We start from the raw sequence: 19,423 nt of genomic DNA on the forward strand, positions 1-19,423 counted from the left end.
AAAAAAAACTGACCAATAAATGGCAGGGGAAATAGCAACCTGAATTAACGACATTTTTATTCCTTGTCATAATATCCACGTATATTCTACAAACATATATTCATAGAATTTATTAAGAATTCTATATCGTTGGCTATATTTTTATTTGTAAATATAATATCACATAAAAAGGATTTCATTAAATTTCCTATGTTAAAACTATTTATCTATGTTAAATAATAATCCAGGAATCTGCCCATATAACTATTTCATCAATTAATGGGAAACTGGGGCACAAAAAGTTAAGTTTTTGTGGCAATATTTTAATGCTTGGCGCTTTCAAATAATAAAGATGTTTTTATAAGCTTCTACTTTTTAATTAATGATATGATGTCAATACAACATATGTGCTGAATTTATTTTTCTTCCAACTCATAATCAGAATTTTTTCCAGTAAGGAATTAAACCAATGGATCTTTACATACGTATCTACGGACAACTGTCAATGAATTTGTATAATACATATATTTTTTGGCCCTAAAAAGTTACTTTTTTCTTGATTTCTTTTAAAGGAAGCAAAATAAGAGAAACTTATTTCAAAGAAAAAGGATGAAATTAAAGAATTATATTTTGTTGCATTGTCAATATACATCCTGTATTTTCTTTCTTTTTTGACTATTTTCCCACAATTTCTTCATAAATAGTTCATCCTTTAAATTCAAATCAAACCAATTTTACAATTTTACTTGGGGTATTATGATATGAACAAAAAAAGTCTTCAATTTCTATTTTGTTTTACATAGGAAAAATCTTCTTTGCCAAAATGGAGCCCTCTTCAAAAACTCAGAAGTCTTTTTGATATTTGCCAGAATTATACATAAGTAATATATGTATGATTTCATATTTAAGCATAGCAGACACTTTACATCTCAGTACGTCCATCAGTCGACGGTCAGTCAAAGATGAACTATATAAACAGTGTTGCAGTTAGTTTTGTTTTGATGAAATGCTATGTAACTTGTTATTGCTGCTCTACATCTGAACATAATTGTCCTTGCTCGAAGCACTTTTTTTCTTCAGAAAATATACTAGAGAAGTGTAAAAACTTGTTTTAAAAAGTAAGAAATTGTGTAAACGCAATTTTACCCATGGAAACCATACCATATGTAAAAACAGGGATAAAGGGATAGGATAATGGATAAATAATAAATCTTCCGCTCAATATGATTATGAAATATTCTGCTTTTGGAAATACATTATATTAGTGGTTACGCCCCCTTAAGGTGGTTTTAAATTGTAGTTATAAAAGGAAGGTTTCGGCACAATTGTAGGAAAGGAAGTCAAGTACGTATATTCTGGCTCCTCCTAGCGGAACTTTGTTGGTATTTTTTGGTGATTTTTCTTAGGGTGGTTGTGGTACAACCCCCATCATAGCTACATACCTTCCCAGGACCTATGATAAGCTACATTGTAAAGGAGAACCATATCGGTTCAGTGGTTTGCGAGATCTTTCGGTTCAGACAGACAGACAGACACATAGAGATCATGTTACTTATATTCATTGGAAAGAAAAAAAAGTTGCATTGTCCTATCCCTACTCCCTGGTTTTGTGTGAAAGTATTTGTGTGTAAAAATTTATGTGTGTATAAGATCACAACATTCCTTATTGCTATCAAGACATTTTTCAATATCAACAAAAACGTCCTATTGGACCCTAAAATGGGCTCCTATTGGTCTATTTGGAAATTTTTCTATGAAACCTAACATAAGTAACCATAAAATAAACTTACTGATACTTAAAGTCAAATTAAAGTAGTAATAGATTAGATTGCTGAAAACGCATAAATGTTAAAATTAAATATTGATCAATGTTTTACCAAAACATCTTGATTTCCTTGAGGAACTGCGTAGGATATGTGTGAGTGTGTGTATATTTGCAAACTTGAAAACCGTAGAATATGGTTCTCAGAATATTGACGTGCATTTTTTTTATAATTCTTTTCTCAATGGTCGATTTTCATTTTTAAATTTTAAACATGTTTCTAGAAAGTTCAACCAATATAGCCATTTAAATATGAGGTATGGTTGTAGTTAAAATTTCTAATTTTACTGAAAGATCTCGCTAACTGCTGGAAAGAATAAGTTTTTCTTAATTGGAAGCTTCCTAAATGTCATCTGATGGTTTTGGAATACATGATTGAAGGGTTTTAGTTTCACCTAAAAAATTAAAACTTTAAAACACAAAAAATTTACTCGTTGTAAGTTGAGGGTTATTGACCTAGAGGCTAGAGGCCAGGTCTATTGTAGATTAAGTTATTAATTTGCATTCTGTAATAATAAGAATTAATGAAAGATATACATTATAATATTGTAAGTAATCAACACTTATTCATTTCTGCTATTAGGTATTATTTATTTGTGTATATTATTTACGAAGGATACCCACGAATTTTACCATGGTGTAGTAAAGAAACCACACCAAATAATCAAATTAAAGTTTTATGCTTTAATTAAACCAAAAAAAATTTCCAAATTTTATTGTAGTTGCTTAGTTTTAAAGCTGAAAATTTTATATTATAGATTCAGTTTTCTGTACTCTAACAAGACTAATTCCGTGGATACATCTTTACCTCTTAGCATACCAAAATTAAGTAGAGTCCTGAATGAAGAAATCTAACCCACAACAATGCTCCTATTCAATGCTGCTCAATAACACTCGACATTTCTGTCCTTATGGAGATTTGGTTGGGGGTAAACTCCCTTATTTATTTCAACCCACTTCTGTGCCCTACCCCTCCCACTATTTAGTTTCAAGTATTCTTGACTTTTCTGTTAAAATTCCCTCCCTTTGTACAACATTTAGGTTTAATTGTTCTTCACCATATTCTTTGAAAGCGAGGCTTTTCTTCATCTAGGGTTTGCCAGTGTGACCGTCCGTCTCAATGAATGACTCATTTATACATATTAGAATTGTCATATTGATTACAAACCAAGACATCATTGCTTACAACTTTTATCAAGTCAAAACTGGACATTAATTTTTGACTGACGGAATGGTGAAAGGCATTTTAAGTACCGCGTTATTTGATATTTACTTATTATATTTATTTACTCTTGTCATACTTAAGATGATATTTGAGAATAAAAGCAATTTTGGCCAAGTATTTCAAGTACATTGCTTTCTATTTATAGAAGTTCTGAGTAAATTCCTTTTTATTCACATTTGAAGAAACATACTTGCCCCTCAAATTTCTGGCCAAATTTCACTATTAGAATAGTGTTATATTGTTCTTGTTGATGCTAGTAATATTGTCATAAAAAACCCCATCTCAATGTTAGATGTAGGGGTTGTATTGTAGGTTTTATGTGGCGAATTTTACGATTTTACCCAAATTTTTAAGTACAGCTACACAAATAGAATGGAATGCCATAAAAGAGAACATTGTTTTAAATTTTCTTAAGGTATTTTTACCATTAAAATGCACAAGTAAATATAAATTTGAAAATCATTGTTACTTTTCAAATAATAGACAATAAGGTCTTATTTAATTTGATTTTAATAAATTTCAATTATTACTTATTGAATGAATCTAAATCAAATATGACCTGGCAAATTAAAATTTTGCCATCAATCTACTCTTTAACATTTGCCAGACTTGCGACTAAATAAGGGTTAAACACAATTTCAATTATAGACAACAATACCTACTCTTCTTTCTCTCTTTATCATCCCCATCTCTATCTCTCTCTCTCTCTTTCTTTCTCTCTCTATCTTCTTCATTCATGATATAATTTCTTATGCTATCTTTCCATCCCTCTCTATTTTGTAAATTGTATGATCCTGAAGTAGTGCGCATTAATTTCCGCACAATTTTATCTCATTCAAAAAGCCTAGAAAAGCGCTAAAATATAATTACAGTAACATAATATTTAATTTCATAATTATGGCAAGGTGAAGTTAGAAAACAAAACAAATTGCAGCTTGAAAATTGGTTTAAAAGTCTGCGGAAATAATAGGACACCCATAAGTCTGGTATAATAGTTTAACCCCTTGTTGCCCCCAATGTCCTTTCCTACTTCTTGTACGCCACCCTTCACCCACCCCCCATCCCCCAACCTCAAGGTTTCAATCTAAAACTAATTATTTTTAAAATTGGTTCACACACACACATTCACACATATACAATACAATACATTATTGTATGTACAATCTTTTTCTTAGCATACAATCATGTTTGATTCATTGTACATACATACTTTCTTAACATTTAGGGATATGACACCAGGAAGATAACCCATTGATGCCCCATTTTTTCCCACTGCTTAAATTAGCAGTTAAATTTAAATTAACACTTAACTTATCTAAAAAAGAAATGAATGAATGAAAATTGCCAAAATAAATAACTATTGCCTAAATCATAAGGTAAATGATATATAAATTGAATTTAATAATGTAAGATTGAATCTTTGGGAAGCTGTGGTTTTATAAGTTGATCAGTGAGAACATAAATGGACGATAGTGAATTGGAATTAGTAGATCTAAGTTTTAGGAAAATACAATATTTTAAAACAAGTAAATTTTTTTACAAGACATTTAAAAAAACATTCACCTACTTTCATAAATAAAATTAAAATTAGAAAATAAACTTCTTTCAATTCACTTACTTGTACATCACCTCTCTAAAAAACAATGTTCCATTTATGTATCTTTCTGTTGATGATTCCATTAATGGGAATTACCAAATTCTTGTAAAGAAGGTGTATCAACTTTTTTTTTTATAGCTAGCCGGTTCTTTTAGTAAGTAGTAGATGTAAAATTTTTCATAGAATTCAGATATGCAATCGGTTTTTTTGTAGACCTCTTATTTTTTAAGTAATTTAAGTTTAAAAAAAAAATAATTAAGTCGGTTTTAAGGTACTAAAACGCAACAAAATAAAAGAAGAAAATGGCCAGTAAGAACAAAAATAGTAAGATCTTTAATTTGACACCTTACTTTTAAAATTCTGTTGAGTAATTATTGAAAAAATCTATTTTTTTAACCTCGGTTTAATAAAAACTTTAGACCTAAATATTTTCTCAAACAGACATAAAAAACATGGGTTCATATATACCTTTAGAATCAGAAAAATATTACGAATCCATTGTAAGCAAAATTGAAAAAAAGTAAAAAAATAAAAAAATAAACAAATGGTCAATTATATTTTTTGTTCAGGCAACACTATCGTCTTCCCTTTTTTACCCCCTCTATACCCCCTTCCCATTTTTATACTCAATTCAAGAATTAAGACGTTGCCTGTACAATATAATATGATATTTTCATATAATTCCTTTTATTGTAGTTTATATACTATATTGTAAACTTTTTTTTTCAATTTTGCTTACAATGGATTCGTAATATTTTTCTGATTCTAAAGGTATATATGAACCCATATTTTTTTACCTGTGAAATGATAAAATTAAGTTAAAAATTTTAATTTTCGTGGGTTTAAATAAATCGATTTTTTCAATAATTACCTGACAGAACTGAAAAAGTAAGGTGTCAAATTAAAGATCTTACTATTTTTGTTCATAATGGCCATTTTCTTTCTTTTTTTTGTTGCATTTTAGTACCTTAAAATTGACTTAATCTTTTTTTTTTAAACTTAAATTACTTAAAAAATAAGAGGTCTACAAAAAAACCGATTGCATATCTGAATTCTATGAAAAATTTTACATCTACTACTTACTAAAAGAACCGGCTAGCTATAAAAAAAGTTGATACACCTTCTTTCTGATTTAGGTTTATTTTCATATAAACTAAATCTTAACGGAAATCAGTTTCATTTCAAATTTCGAACTGAAGTTAAATATTTTGGTGTAAATTCTATTTGGCTTTTTTACATTATATCTATTTATAAAACAATTAGTTGTTGATACAAACGCTGAAATCACTTAAAATTTGAAGTCATAGAAAAACTTATATAAAAAAGGTTTTACGTTTTTTTTGATAAAATCATATTTTTTTCAATCTATCATATTATATAATTTTCCTTGAAAATTTAACAAAAACACATCTCAAGTCTTGACTTCTATTGATAGTTCGCTCAAAATATTTTGAAATTTGTATGATAAATTACCTACTTTATTATCAAAAGCGCAGCTTATGTATTACTAGGATATGTATGTACGTCCGTCCTTTGATTTCCTTGTTTGTTAACGGATTTTAAAGTTATGTTGGGTATTTACTAATACTTGTCAAATTAAATAAATAAATCAGTTTCTTCCAAACAATTAAAAACTTTAATTGACCTTACTGTATAATACTTTACTGTTATTCTGTAATTTTGTTGGCTTGTTAATGCTGCGCTACGCCTGAACCTGATTGTCCCAGTTAACCTGTCTAAACACATCTATAAGTGATTGAAACACTATCTTTCTCAAAACTTTTGAAATGAAAATAAGTTTTCTCTCTGACATACTTGAAAACTTTTAGACAGAATTATATATAATATTCAGAGAAAAGACAATGGAAAATAAATTAATCTACAGCCCTTTCTTCACCCAATAATCTTCATTTACAAAAGCCAGCATAAAATTCGTAGTAATATCAGGACAGATTAACTTATCTTCCATTGTTTTATCCCCAAAATCCTGCAATTTGCATAAGTAGGTTATCCTATTTTGTCAAAACTCGTGTGTGTCCGTATGTCTGTTCTTTGAAGAACGTTAAGAAAATATTATTTACTTCAGTATCTACTCAATTTCTATTAGATAAACTCGTTCTGCCATATGTAAAATTTGTGGAATCATGTTTGGGCTGTAAAAGGCTAGAGTGTTAAGGCTTTACACAAATACTTTAAAAAATAGATTAATTTAATGCCCATTGTTCCATCCCTGCTTTTTTGTAAGATTAAATATTTATAAAATTCTATATTATTCTAGGAATCATTAAATCAATAAACAAAATATAATTACACACCTTACCAAATAACCAATTAAATTCAGCTGCCCTAGCAACCCCCCCCCCCCCTCTACCATACAAATTTTCTTATAATGACCAAGTTTTGTCTATAATTATCTGCAAGTTGAAATGAGGTGTCCTATCACACTCGCTTATACACAAAACGCACAATAGCTGCAGTGTAAGGGATACAGGGGTTATCTGCGGCAGAAATATTAGAATTTCCAGTGTTATGTGGATAAGACAATCGGTAAATTTACCTTCCTTTAAATTTTATGTGAGATATTATACTTTTTAAAAGGTATTTTAGATAAATTTTATAGATACTGTCATCTGTATATTTGTAAATTTGATTAACAGCCAGGCGTTATTTGTTATATCCATATAAGAATCCTTTCTTTTTGCGGATATGTTAAAACAGCTGAAATGACATAGTAAGTCCTTATGTTTAATTGGTTGAAGTGATATCCTCTACTGAGGTGGATACTTAAAAACATCAAAAACACTTGAAGACACGTTCGACGACTCAGTCTTCCACGAGTCGAGGTTAGATTTTTACCTCTTCTTAAAAACACTTCAAGACACGTTTGAAGACACGTCAAGTTTTGTGTAGTTTCGCGTAATTTTCCGGTAAAAAATCCTACTGCTTTCCCACCTAGTATCCTGTCATTAATAAGAGTTAAAAATTTTTTTTCTTAAGTTTTTTTACATTTTTTCAAAATAAAAATCACAAGCGATTTCGCACCTAGCATTTAGGAACCCTATATTTGAAGGGTAGAAAATAGCATAAAACCATTTATAATTGGATATTGTATTGTATAACAAACAATTTTCAATGAATAATAAAATAAAGCTTCGGTCCCTCGGAAAATAGCAATTGATAATAAACTTATGATATTTAATTTTACTATCCGTGGAAATATTAAATAAATATTTAAATAAAAAAATTTGTAAAAATACTTGTTTGTCCCCCTATGACCTCCTACTGAAGGAAAGTGCCTATTTTACAGACTAACATACACACACTGTTCGATGTAAATTGAGAACACTTCGAAGACGTCTTCAACTACCTACTTGAAGACTTGTCTTCAAAGAGTAGCTCTTCAAGAAAAAGTTTTTAAGAATTACTTTTTGCCAAAATACTTGAAGACTACAAGACTTCAAGACGTCGACAATGTTTTAAGTATCCACCTCTGGATAGTTAGGTATGACCTGAGTAGCCTCTTTGCCAGAGTTGCCAGATCTATATCTGGAAAGTTTAAAGATACATCCATTTGTTCGCATGTAAAGATCTTTAAAGAAAATTTGTGGTATTATCTTAATTACTGGGATTGAAAATTTAAAAAAATACCTTAAAAAAATGTTGGTCACCTAATAATGCTATTTGCTACACTTTTTATAAATAAAATGACATAGTTTAGACCTTTCATCAATGTATCAGACATTTAATGATTAATTAAACAAAAAAATTTTAAAGTAACAAAACAAATAATCTTATGGAAATCACATGAGGTTATATGAGGGCCAAGGGGTCAGATGTGTGGGTCCAACCACCCAACCACACTGCCCACCAAAACAATGCACACACAAAATAATTCATTTCCTTTCTATGTGTGCGTGTGTGTGTGTGTGTGTGTGTGTCATTTCTTGATTTGAAGAAATTTAACGATTAAGATTTTTAATAAATCTATAATTTGGATGATTTAGAATAGAATTTATTAACTAATGCAATACATTTAAATTATTAAATATACATATAAAATCATATTTTAAAAATTGCATAGCAAGGAGTAATTAAGCCTTGGAGTAGGCCGTAAATTTACCCCTTTAATTGATTTCATTTATCATTTTATTTATAGCCAGAAATTACAAAAATTATTTATTATATAAAGATATTTACACGAATTTAATAGATCAATAATTAAGTGGGTTGACTAAATAACTATTTACAGTTACAGAAGTTGGTACAGATTTTATTTCTTACAGGAAAAGCATTTTCTTTTGTTGCAATGAAATGATTTATAATTTAAAAGATAATCTTTTTTAATCATGGACAATGATTTCTTTACAGAGTCTGAAAGCCTTATTTCATTTCTCAAGTTATTCCAAAGTTTTGGAAATGACACTGCTGGAAAATATTCAAGATGTTTTGTTTTAGGTATACTTATCAGTAACTTTTTTGATCTCTGAGAAGAAAGAACTTTAAACATGTTATCAAAGCTTTCTGGGAGTTTCTTATGAAAAAATTTACTTATAAAATTTAAAATGTTTAAATTTACCAAATCATCAAATTTTAAGATTTTAGATTGTCCAAACAAAATTTCAGTGTGTGCATTATAATTAGCACCTACAATAATCCTTATTGCCCTTTTTTGGTGTTTTCTTATTTGATCAATATCTTTACTTTTAGAGAGACCCCATGTGATATTAGAATAATTTAAGTGAGGCAAAATCATTGAGGAATAAATCGTTTTCAAAGTTTTTGATGGGAGAACATTTTTTATTTGATTTAATGCATATAGAGAACTAGAAACTTTGTTTTTTACCATTTTTGTATGCTCATTCCAATTGAGAAATTCATCAAGATGTACCCCAACAAATTTAAAAGACTTTGTTTCATTTTCATTGCTGATTCTCTCAACTTCCTCCCCATTAATGAAGATTCTAAAGTTATTATTGACAGGTTGCATACTGCTAAGTCTGAAGACCATGTATTTTGTTTTAGATACATTTAAAGAAAGTTTATTTGCCCTAAACCATACTGATGCCTTATCTAATTCTTCATTTAATGATGTTTTTATGGTTTCTAAATTACTTGAGGTTTTACAAAATATTGTGTCATCTGCAAAAAGGCTACAAAATAAGGTTGTTGAATTTGGAAGGTCGTTTATATACAACAAGAACAAAATTGGTCCAATGACAGAGCCCTGTGGTACTCCATGGGTTAATACTTTTTCTTTGGACTTTACACCATTTATTTCAACATACTGTTTTCTATTAGTTAGATAATTTTCAAACCATTTTGCAGATACACCTTTAAAACCATAGTGTTTTAGTTTGGATAGTAAAATTGGTATATCACACGTGTCAAATGCCTTTTTAAGGTCAAGAAACACACAGGCACTGTATTCTGATTGGGGCTTATTCAGTCCGTCATAAACTTTGTTGATTAAATGTATCAGTGGTTGTTGTGTGTCTCTTGACCTTCTGAAGCCATATTGATGTTGATATAACATTTTGTTTCCCTCAAGATATCTAATCATTTGAAAAGCAACAATTTTCTCAAGTAATTTAGAGAGGGCTGGAAGTATGGAAATAGGACGATAATTGTCAAATCTATCTCTTTCACCAGCTTTGTAAATAGGTATAATTTTTGCACATTTATAGTTATCAGGAATGTAGCCAGTGTTTAAAGAGAGGTTAAACAGGTGAATGATAGGCTTTACAATTATTGGCATTATTTCTTTTAAAAGTTTCATAGAGATATTATCATTACCTACACTTGATTTTGATTTTAATTTGGACAAAGTTATATTGATAATAAAAGAGTTTACTTCCTGAAAGTTAAATTCTTCATCATATTGATCCCCCAAGAAATCCCTGAAAGATTTAGAAGATTGAGGTATTGATTCAGAAAGTCTTGGCCCAACATCAACAAAAAAGTCATTAAAGCCATTGGCTATCTCAGAGAAAGTATTATAGGATTTTTGTGCATCTGTAAAAACACAAGGCACGTCATTTTTACACTTTTTTTTCTTGACTATTAAGTTAATTAGCAACCAAGTCTTTCTGATATCAGTAACACAATCTTCAAATCTTTCATGGTAATATTTTTTCTTCTCTTTTCTAGCAAGTTTTTTGAATTTATTATTTAGGCATTTAAATTTATTTTCAGCAGATTCAGTCCTATGTTTAAGTTTGTTTTTAAAGGCCCTATTTTTGGCTTTTCTGATTTTTATTAACTCCTGTGACATCCACGGGTTAATAGGAACTTTTCCTTTGTTTACACATTTTTCTTTTAAAGGGAAACTCTCTTTAAAGTACTTTTCTAATATGTTACCAAAACTTTCAAAGGCAGTTTTCGGAATATTATCATTATTAACACCTTCCCAATTTTGTGAAGAGAGTTTCTCTTTAAAGTTTTCTATGTTATTTGGACTCATATCATAATAATATTGTTTTTGGTTTGAAGTATTTTTTTCACAAGTTACATTTAAGTAAAAAATTGGGAGATGATCAGAAATAGAAGATATAATTAGGCCGCTTTCATAAAATTCTTGCTTTTTATTGCTAAATATGTTATCAATGAGAGTTGCTGAATTTTGACAAATTCTAGTAGGTAGAGTAATCATTGGTAGAAAAGAAGTGGATATTAATAGGTTCAAAAGATCATTTGTTTGGTTGTGGGAATCAAAGTTTAGAAAATTTGCATTGAAATCACCCCCAAATATAATTTCATCAGATTTTTTTAAAACTGGGTCAGTTTTAAGAAATGTTAATTTTTCTCCAAACCATTCTATAAAGTTATTTAAGTTACCACCAGGAATTCTGTAAATATTGCCTATAATCTTAAATTTGTTCTTACCAAAAAATACTTTTATGAATTGAGTCTCAAATTCGCCCTCTAAAATATATGATAATTCATCAATAATTTCATAACTTAAGTTTTGCTTAAGATATATTCCTAAACCCCCACCCCTTTTTCCTTCCCTTGTTTGTAAGATAATATCTTGATAATTTTCTAATCTAGTGGTCTGTGCGTTATTTGCTGCCCAAATTTCTTGAAATAATAGAATACTAAAAGAGAATTTTTCAGTTTCTATCTCCGATAATAATTCTTGTATATCGTCGATTTTATTATTTATACTTCTAATATTCTGACTATAGACTGAAAACTTTTCCTCCCTCTTTCCAATGAAGTTTACAAATTCATGGTTTTCAAAGTAAGAACACGAATGATTTAAATTTGAATCTAATTGCAAAGAATTATGTCCAAGATTATTAACTAACTCATCATCCATTTTTAATTTGAATGCCTATATTATTTTTGTTTAAATGTACCAAAGAAAAAAAAGCATTAAACAACCCATTTTTAATGCTATGATAATTTACACAGAACATATACATAGTAAAATAAATATTAAGTGATAACAGATAGAGATTAGTTTTAAATTCGGGTTTTTCAAAAATAAAATAAATTTATCAAATTTTTTATAGAGAGTTTTAAAGTTTTGACTTAAGAAAATAAATGATTTTTTCCAATAAGAAAATAGAATGAGAAAAAATAGACTTTAGCATTCCTTCCAGAAACCAACATCTACCATGTAACGCTGTTCTATTAATGAAACAATAGCAAATAAGAATATGAGGGGAAGTAGACTGAAAAATTACTAGCATAAGATTTTGAAAAGTTTTGGTAAAGTAATTCAGTGATTCAAAACTTGTAAACTCAACAAAATATTTGCATCCTTATATATACCAGCGAGGGAGAAGACAATGGCAGTAAACAACAAAGTAAAACTTTTCCCAATACTTATTGCTAAAACAACTGAGGTGATTTCTTAAAAAACTTTTGCTTCACTAAAATCAGTGAGGCTCGCTAAAAATTTAGAGGGGATAATTTTGAAACTGATTTTAGTAAGGCAAAGTTTTTTAAAGAATTCATCTCTGGATTTGTCACTTAAAAACAGGATTACAGTTTGTTTTATCGGCCATTGTCCTATCCCTGTTGCTCATCCCATAAAATATGGAGGTGAGGGTAGGAGTGGGTTTTAAGGAAGTAATGGTTTGTATAAAGTAAAGAGAGGTTCTGGGATAGAGGGATCTTGGACAAAGTAGCCTCCGGACAAAGTAGCCTCGGACAAAACAGCCTACGGACGAAATAGCTTCTAGGACAAAGTAGCCTTGGGGACATTTTACTAGCCTCCTAAGGAAAGTAGCCTCCACTGTGAAAATGGCTTATTTAGAATTTGTTTACTACTTCCTTAAAAGTTAGCTTGTTTTTTTTAACATGAAACATCCCTACATCCCTGCTAGTTGCATCCTACTTATCCTTTGATGGGAAACTTTACCTAGGGTTCTCTATAGTCACTAGTTATGCAGGGGTACAGGGAGAGGACAATATATCAGAAAATATCTTACATATTATAAATTCTACCGTTGATAGCTTACAAACTTTTATGAGAAGAAAAGGACCTTATGTGAGATTGAATTCAGCACTTTTATCATTTCTATAATTAATTTTATAATAATTTATCTGTCATTAGCTTATCCATGCATCCCTGTACTTCCTAGATTTTAGAATAGTCAGCCTTTCCTTCCTTACAGTTTATATACTTGAATAAACTTTGGCTTTAAATATATATTTTTGGCACATTATGATAATTCTATTGAAAATTACAAGTTTTTAGGTATGAAATTTTTTTTGATATTTCTGCTTTTTATAATTTTATAATCATCTCTTATGTCATTCTCCTAAATGTTTCAAATTAGATTTTGCAATTAAAAATAATTTAAAGAAAAATTTAGGAATTCTTCAAGACTATATTTAACTTTAATTAAACTTAAACACAGAGGCAGCTGGATTTATCTTATAACAACAATTAATTTTAGGGGTCAAGTTCAAGTTGAAAATTAAATTAATTATAGTTTTGTTGTTATTAAGCAAGGATATTTAAATTCAAAATTAGCAAAACAACAATAAACAAACAATGTCTTTATAAAAGATGGAAATATGTACGTAAAATCCTATGAATAGCTGAGTTTTTGTATGTGTGTGCTTATTGAATGTGAAATGAGAAGCTGACTAGAGGCTATAGACCGCTGAACTAACCTATGGACTGATGAACAGACAATTACATAGGGTTGCTGCGCTACTAATTAATTTAAATTTGTGTATGAATGAAAGTTTATGAATGTTTTGTTTATCTTTTAACATCAACATCAACTTCCTGATTAACCTAAAATCTACAAAAGTTAGATCAGTTTTAAAAGAATATTTTTTTTGCAATTTTAGTGCAATTCCCGCCAATTTTATTCATATTTTTTGCATAGTACTGATAGGCATAGCTGTAATTGTTACCGACAAAGAAAATAAAAACTGTAACTGAAAGATTATATTTGATATTTTTAAAATTACTTCTAATTTTTGGTTTTATTTTACATAAACAGTATTTTAAGATTTTTAATTCTAAAGAAAATTTAAAGAAGTAATAAGGGGAAGTGTTTTTAAAGGGTATTCCAAATGGGAAATCAATATTTACAAAGTTGTCTCTTAGTTTCCTGTCCATATGTAGGATGTAGGATACAGGGATATGAATATTGTTGATAAATTAATTTCCCCCCAAAATACTTATTTGTTAAATTCTATATATGGTAGCAGCAAATTCATTTATGGAGGAAATTTTTTAAAGCTTTATAATTCCCACCCTCCCTGTTATAGAGTATATAAACTGTATAACTGTTAATATAAACTTTAAATAACATCCCACAAAACATTAACAACCCCTCCCTCCCCCCCCCAATAAAAGAAAAATTTTAAAAATGTAGATTATCAAACAATTTCAAATATAGCTATTTTTTCTTTTCTTTTTTCCCCGCCATTTTCAGAGACTTTTTTTGTAAAGATTGTCATGTTTAGACCATTTTTGACTATCTTGGATGTTATTGAAGAATAGTTATTTCTCGCATCGTATTATAAACGGCTTTCCGCGGATATAGAATGTACAATTATAAGATTAAAACCAGTTTTTTAGCCCCGTGGTGCCGAAGGCACGGGCTAAAAAAAACTGGTTTTAATCTTATGATTGTACATTTTTATATTCGTAGAAAGCTGGATATAATACGATGCTAGACATAGTTTTTTCGTATGGATGAGAACCGGTTCCTATCCACCGGATTCGAATGAATACGAGAAAAGTTGTTGTGTGTGTATATACTTGATTGTTTTTGGCACACACACACTTCTTATCTACTTCCACCCAATATAACCTCTTTGCTTACACTCCCAGGGAGGGGGAGGACAATGACTATAAAATCAATAAACATCCAATTATTTCTTCCAGATTTTATTAGCTACCAGAGGATCAATTATATATTTTCATTTCAAAGTGGGAGGGGTGGTGGGGGGGGGGGGTTAAGATTATGTCCATCCCTTTATTCCTGAAATATCCTTAATAGTTATCAAGTCTAGATAAGGGCCAGACGGACGGAAGGTGGATATACTTGAGAAGTATATGCACGCCCTTTACATCCCATCCACAACCCCCACCCCCCTCCACCCTGAAGTAACTTAGGCCTTTATGTTTATTTACAAAAGAAATTTTCACCTTGTCTCCATTTTCTGTATACACATTCATTAAAAAAAAATTTTTGGAAGATTATTTTTTCAATAAACCTATCCCTGTGTTCGCTGGTAAATATCTCTGTTAAAAGTTACTCGAAGGTGCTTAAAAAGTGTGTTTAAGTGGGGGGTTTACAGGGATAGGACAATGGAAAATAAATTAATCTTCCCTCTAATTTTAAGCAAGACATTCTGGTCTCATTAGACTGTAATCATTTGGGGGCTAAGAGGATTTTTAGAATGATTTAAGTTCCATTATCCTTTCCCTTCTTGGTTGAAGTGTGGTTGTAAAAAAAGGCTTATCTTGATTTTTGGCCCACGCCATTACAAAATGTATCACAAGAGCCATTTATTTGGGGGTTAAGCTTACCTCTAGACAAGTACATTAATACGAACAAGAACTATAAGGTGCATAAGTAGCGCAGTAATAAGAAATATGGCAGGAAGGCTTTTTTTATTTAAAACCTTTGAAAAATATATACTCGGGGTTTAATCTTAACTTCTAGACAAGCACATGAATACAAAACAAGAGCTATTATAACAAGTCACTATTTTGGATTTTAAGCTTTTTTTTATGGAAATGTTGATAAATTTTATTTAAAAGATGAATTAGATCCTGTAATAAAATATTTCTAGATAAGTAATAATAAAATTAATATTTAATATTCGTTTTTATTTGTTAAAATAATCAGTGGCGTGCGAAGCACTTTGTCTAGGGGGGGGCATTTTAAAGATTTTGTAAAATTTTGCTTTAGGGGGGGGGGGCATTTTGATTATATATACTAATTTTAAATAAGGGCGTTTTAAGGGGTGGGATTATTTGATTATAGGCCTCCTAGTCCTTATCCCTTCTTCCCCATCCCTTCCCCCACCTCTTCCCCCCATCTCTTCCCCCCCCCCCCCCCCATCTCTTCTCCCCCATCCCTTCTCCCCACCCTGCAATGACTGAAGGGAAGGGAGCTAGAAAGCATCTTCGAAAAAATAGTACAGAAGATAAATTAACCTTTCCCCCCCCCCCCTCCACCACAAAACATTTTTAATGGATGGAAGGGGATGTTATGAAATCTCAGCAGGAAGGATGAATAACCCCATTAAAAAAAATTGGGGGGGGGGGGAGATAAAAACACTCAGTTTGGAAATAATTTACCAAAAATTAACCTAATATGAGAAAATGATATTAAATAATTCTTTTTTGTGTGACAACAAGGATGACAACATCTTTAAGTAGCAAAGCACAAAAAATCATTAATAAGAATACAGACAAGTAGATTTAAAGAGCATCTGTTGAAATAAATAAATATTTTAGGTAGAAAAAGTCACAAATCCTTTTTCCTGTATGTTGTGTGATGACAGTCAAAGTAAATTACATACTGGATGCTCAAAACATCTAGAAATTTTATTTTTTTTTTATATTATAATCCACAAAAAAATCTATTGTACCATAAAAACCAAAGATATAATGAACTGTGTAAAAAATTAAAAAAAATTACTTGTCCTTTTATTGTGATAAAAAGCAGAAACCATTTGGAAGGGCGCGAAGCGCAAATTTTTTTCTTCAAGTATGCAGGGAGGGAGGGGTTTTTGGGCTATTTATTACACTAGTCCCCAATATTTCATATAAAATTTTCTTATTCGTTGGCTCAACAACTTTGGGGACTTTAATGGAATTTTGATTGGTTGGTTAATTAAGTCGAGTTTCCATACATTTCATCCACTAATTGTAATCTATATAAGGTAATTTTGTGTATCATCATTGGGGATGTACAAAATTTCTTTGGTAAAAAGTTTATATTATACAAAATAAAATACTTCCTATAACCTGGTTTGTTATGTTCAGTGAAAAAAGATTATAACCTAATTTTTACACTAGTTAAAAAATTTGGTAAGGTTAAATGAATAGTAACTGTATGTTTGGCGCGAAGCGCCAAAAATTTTTTTTGGAGTATTTCTTGATCTTTTTTTTGGAAACTGGAATAGTTTTGCTTTTTGTAGGGTAGGGGACAAAAAGGGGCATTTTTGTTGACCAGGGGGGGGGGCAAAATGGGGCATTTTTTAACATTTAGGGGGGGGCAGGGGGGGCGGTTGCTAGGGGGGGGCAGGGGGGGGCGTTTTGGTCGCTAGGGGGGGGCGATTGCCCCAAATGCCCCCTTCGGTTCGCACGCCACTGAAAATAATCCAATATTTTACTTTATCAAATAACTTTTTTATTAATTTCAATATTAATAAGTTATTTATTTAACTTAAAATATAAATCCATATTTTTGGATAAAATATATGTAGAATATTAAGTACAATTTTAAAAAGTTATGTATTAATTAATATATTAATATTAATATCTAAATATGTGTTTGATCAAATTTACCAATGGCTGCGTGCTTAGCCTTTACGTGTATTTGAAATGGCTGCAAAATACCAAGACGAGATTTCCTAAAAGAAAGTTCATTTAAAGAATTTTACTATAATCAGAATCAAACACAAACCCAATATTTTCTGATCAAGATAGTCAGGATGAAGGGGAAGAGATAAGAATTATAGATAAACATAAAACACAGGATGAAAGATGGACTGATAATACAAAGAAGGAGATAAGAAGAGAGAGAGAGAGAGAGAGAGAGAGAGAGAGAGAGAGAGAGAGAGAGAGAGAGAGAGAGAGAGAGAGAGAGAGAGAGAGAGAGAGAATGCAAAGTCATACCACCAATCAAAGGTCACGCAGCCCCTCCCCCTTATTCAGTTTTTTATCCCTCCGTGCATACCTTTGTTTTACCCATTTCTTATTGTATCTCCCCTCCCCCTCTTTAAACCAAACATATATATTCTAAACAATGCATAAAGAGATAGATGCCTTAATCAGGCCATACTCAAGCAATAGTCATCCATCTTACAGTTAGATACAAGAATAAATTTCTGTACTTTGGGAGGACAAAAGAATTATTTTCTTATCTTATGATTTATAAAATACAATTTTGAAATAAGACAATTGATACTTTACATTTTTCATAAATAGGAATAAGATTCATAAAATTGACATTGGTAATACATTATCTTTCTCAATACACAATGATCTATTGGTGTACCTAACTGCCTTAAACAGATAGCACAACCCTAAACCTGATTAATTGATCTTAAAACTTTTATTTTTTGCACACATCTTAATTTATGCATAGTGGATTTTACTTTCTATTTTGATTTAAATTTTTTTTCTTATTTTAATAGAGTTTTAGAAATACAGTGTAAGATAAATATGATAAACAAGACTTATACTGTCCATAAACAGCGCAGTGGTGCGGGTGATAATAGAGAAAAAGCAGTTAAAAGTATCAGTCTGGCTGTCAATCTTGTTTTATGATTACAGACATACGTCAGTTGTATAATAACTGTGCTACCAGAATATGAAAATAAACATGTATATTAGTTCTAGAGCTCTGGCCTTTGCTTAATTAAATTATGTCCATGAATAAAAAATGATGTTTGCTGTGTAAATAACATAATTAAGGTTCAGGTCAAAAAAACATAAAAACATATAAGCTTATTATTCCATGTTAGGTAAACAGAAAACAGATACACTGTTCATTTATAGATTTTTAGTAGCGCAGCTACTCTAAAATGCAAGTCTTACTTTACTCGCCTTTTTGAACCACTTATCGCTTATATATTTATAAATTTTTATTATGATTTTATAAAGTCTAATTAAATTTCTTCCTAAGCTTTGTCTTATTAAAAAAGAAATTCATTTAAATTATAATTAAAAAAGCAGACACACACACACACACACAGATCCTCACACATTAAACACACATTCTCTCCCCCCATAAGGAAGTAATTAGTGTTAAACTAATTTTAAACTAAATATCTTCTTCCTAATTTTCCCATCCTTGTGGGAGTTCATATTAGCCTAACTTGGGAATTATTGAGAATAAAGTAAATTTTTTTTTCTTACATAGCAGCTACTCTATATTTTTGCAGTGATCTAACGGGATAAGACAATGGCCGATAAATTGATTAATATTCCCAGCGATAATACACAAAATTATTCCTTCTGTAAATTACAATTAGTGGTTAAATGTTTGGAAATTCAAATTTATGAACAAACCAATCAAAATTCAATAATGGTCCCCAAATTTTGGGGACTAGTATGATAAACATTAAACAGCCCAATGTATTC

General features: G+C 30.2%; 1 protein-coding gene across 1 annotated transcript in view; it reads left to right on the forward strand.

The window, feature by feature from the left end:
• LOC145325693 (uncharacterized) overlaps positions 1-19,423 on the forward strand; it is a 32,675-nt gene that overhangs the window by 10,260 nt on the left and 2,992 nt on the right. The gene's annotated exons all lie outside the window — the stretch shown is intronic.

Source organism: Acartia tonsa, chromosome 1, assembly GCF_053477335.1.
Source record: "Acartia tonsa isolate MP-2025a chromosome 1, ASM5347733v1, whole genome shotgun sequence".
Classification (NCBI taxonomy): Eukaryota; Metazoa; Arthropoda; class Copepoda; order Calanoida; family Acartiidae; genus Acartia; species Acartia tonsa.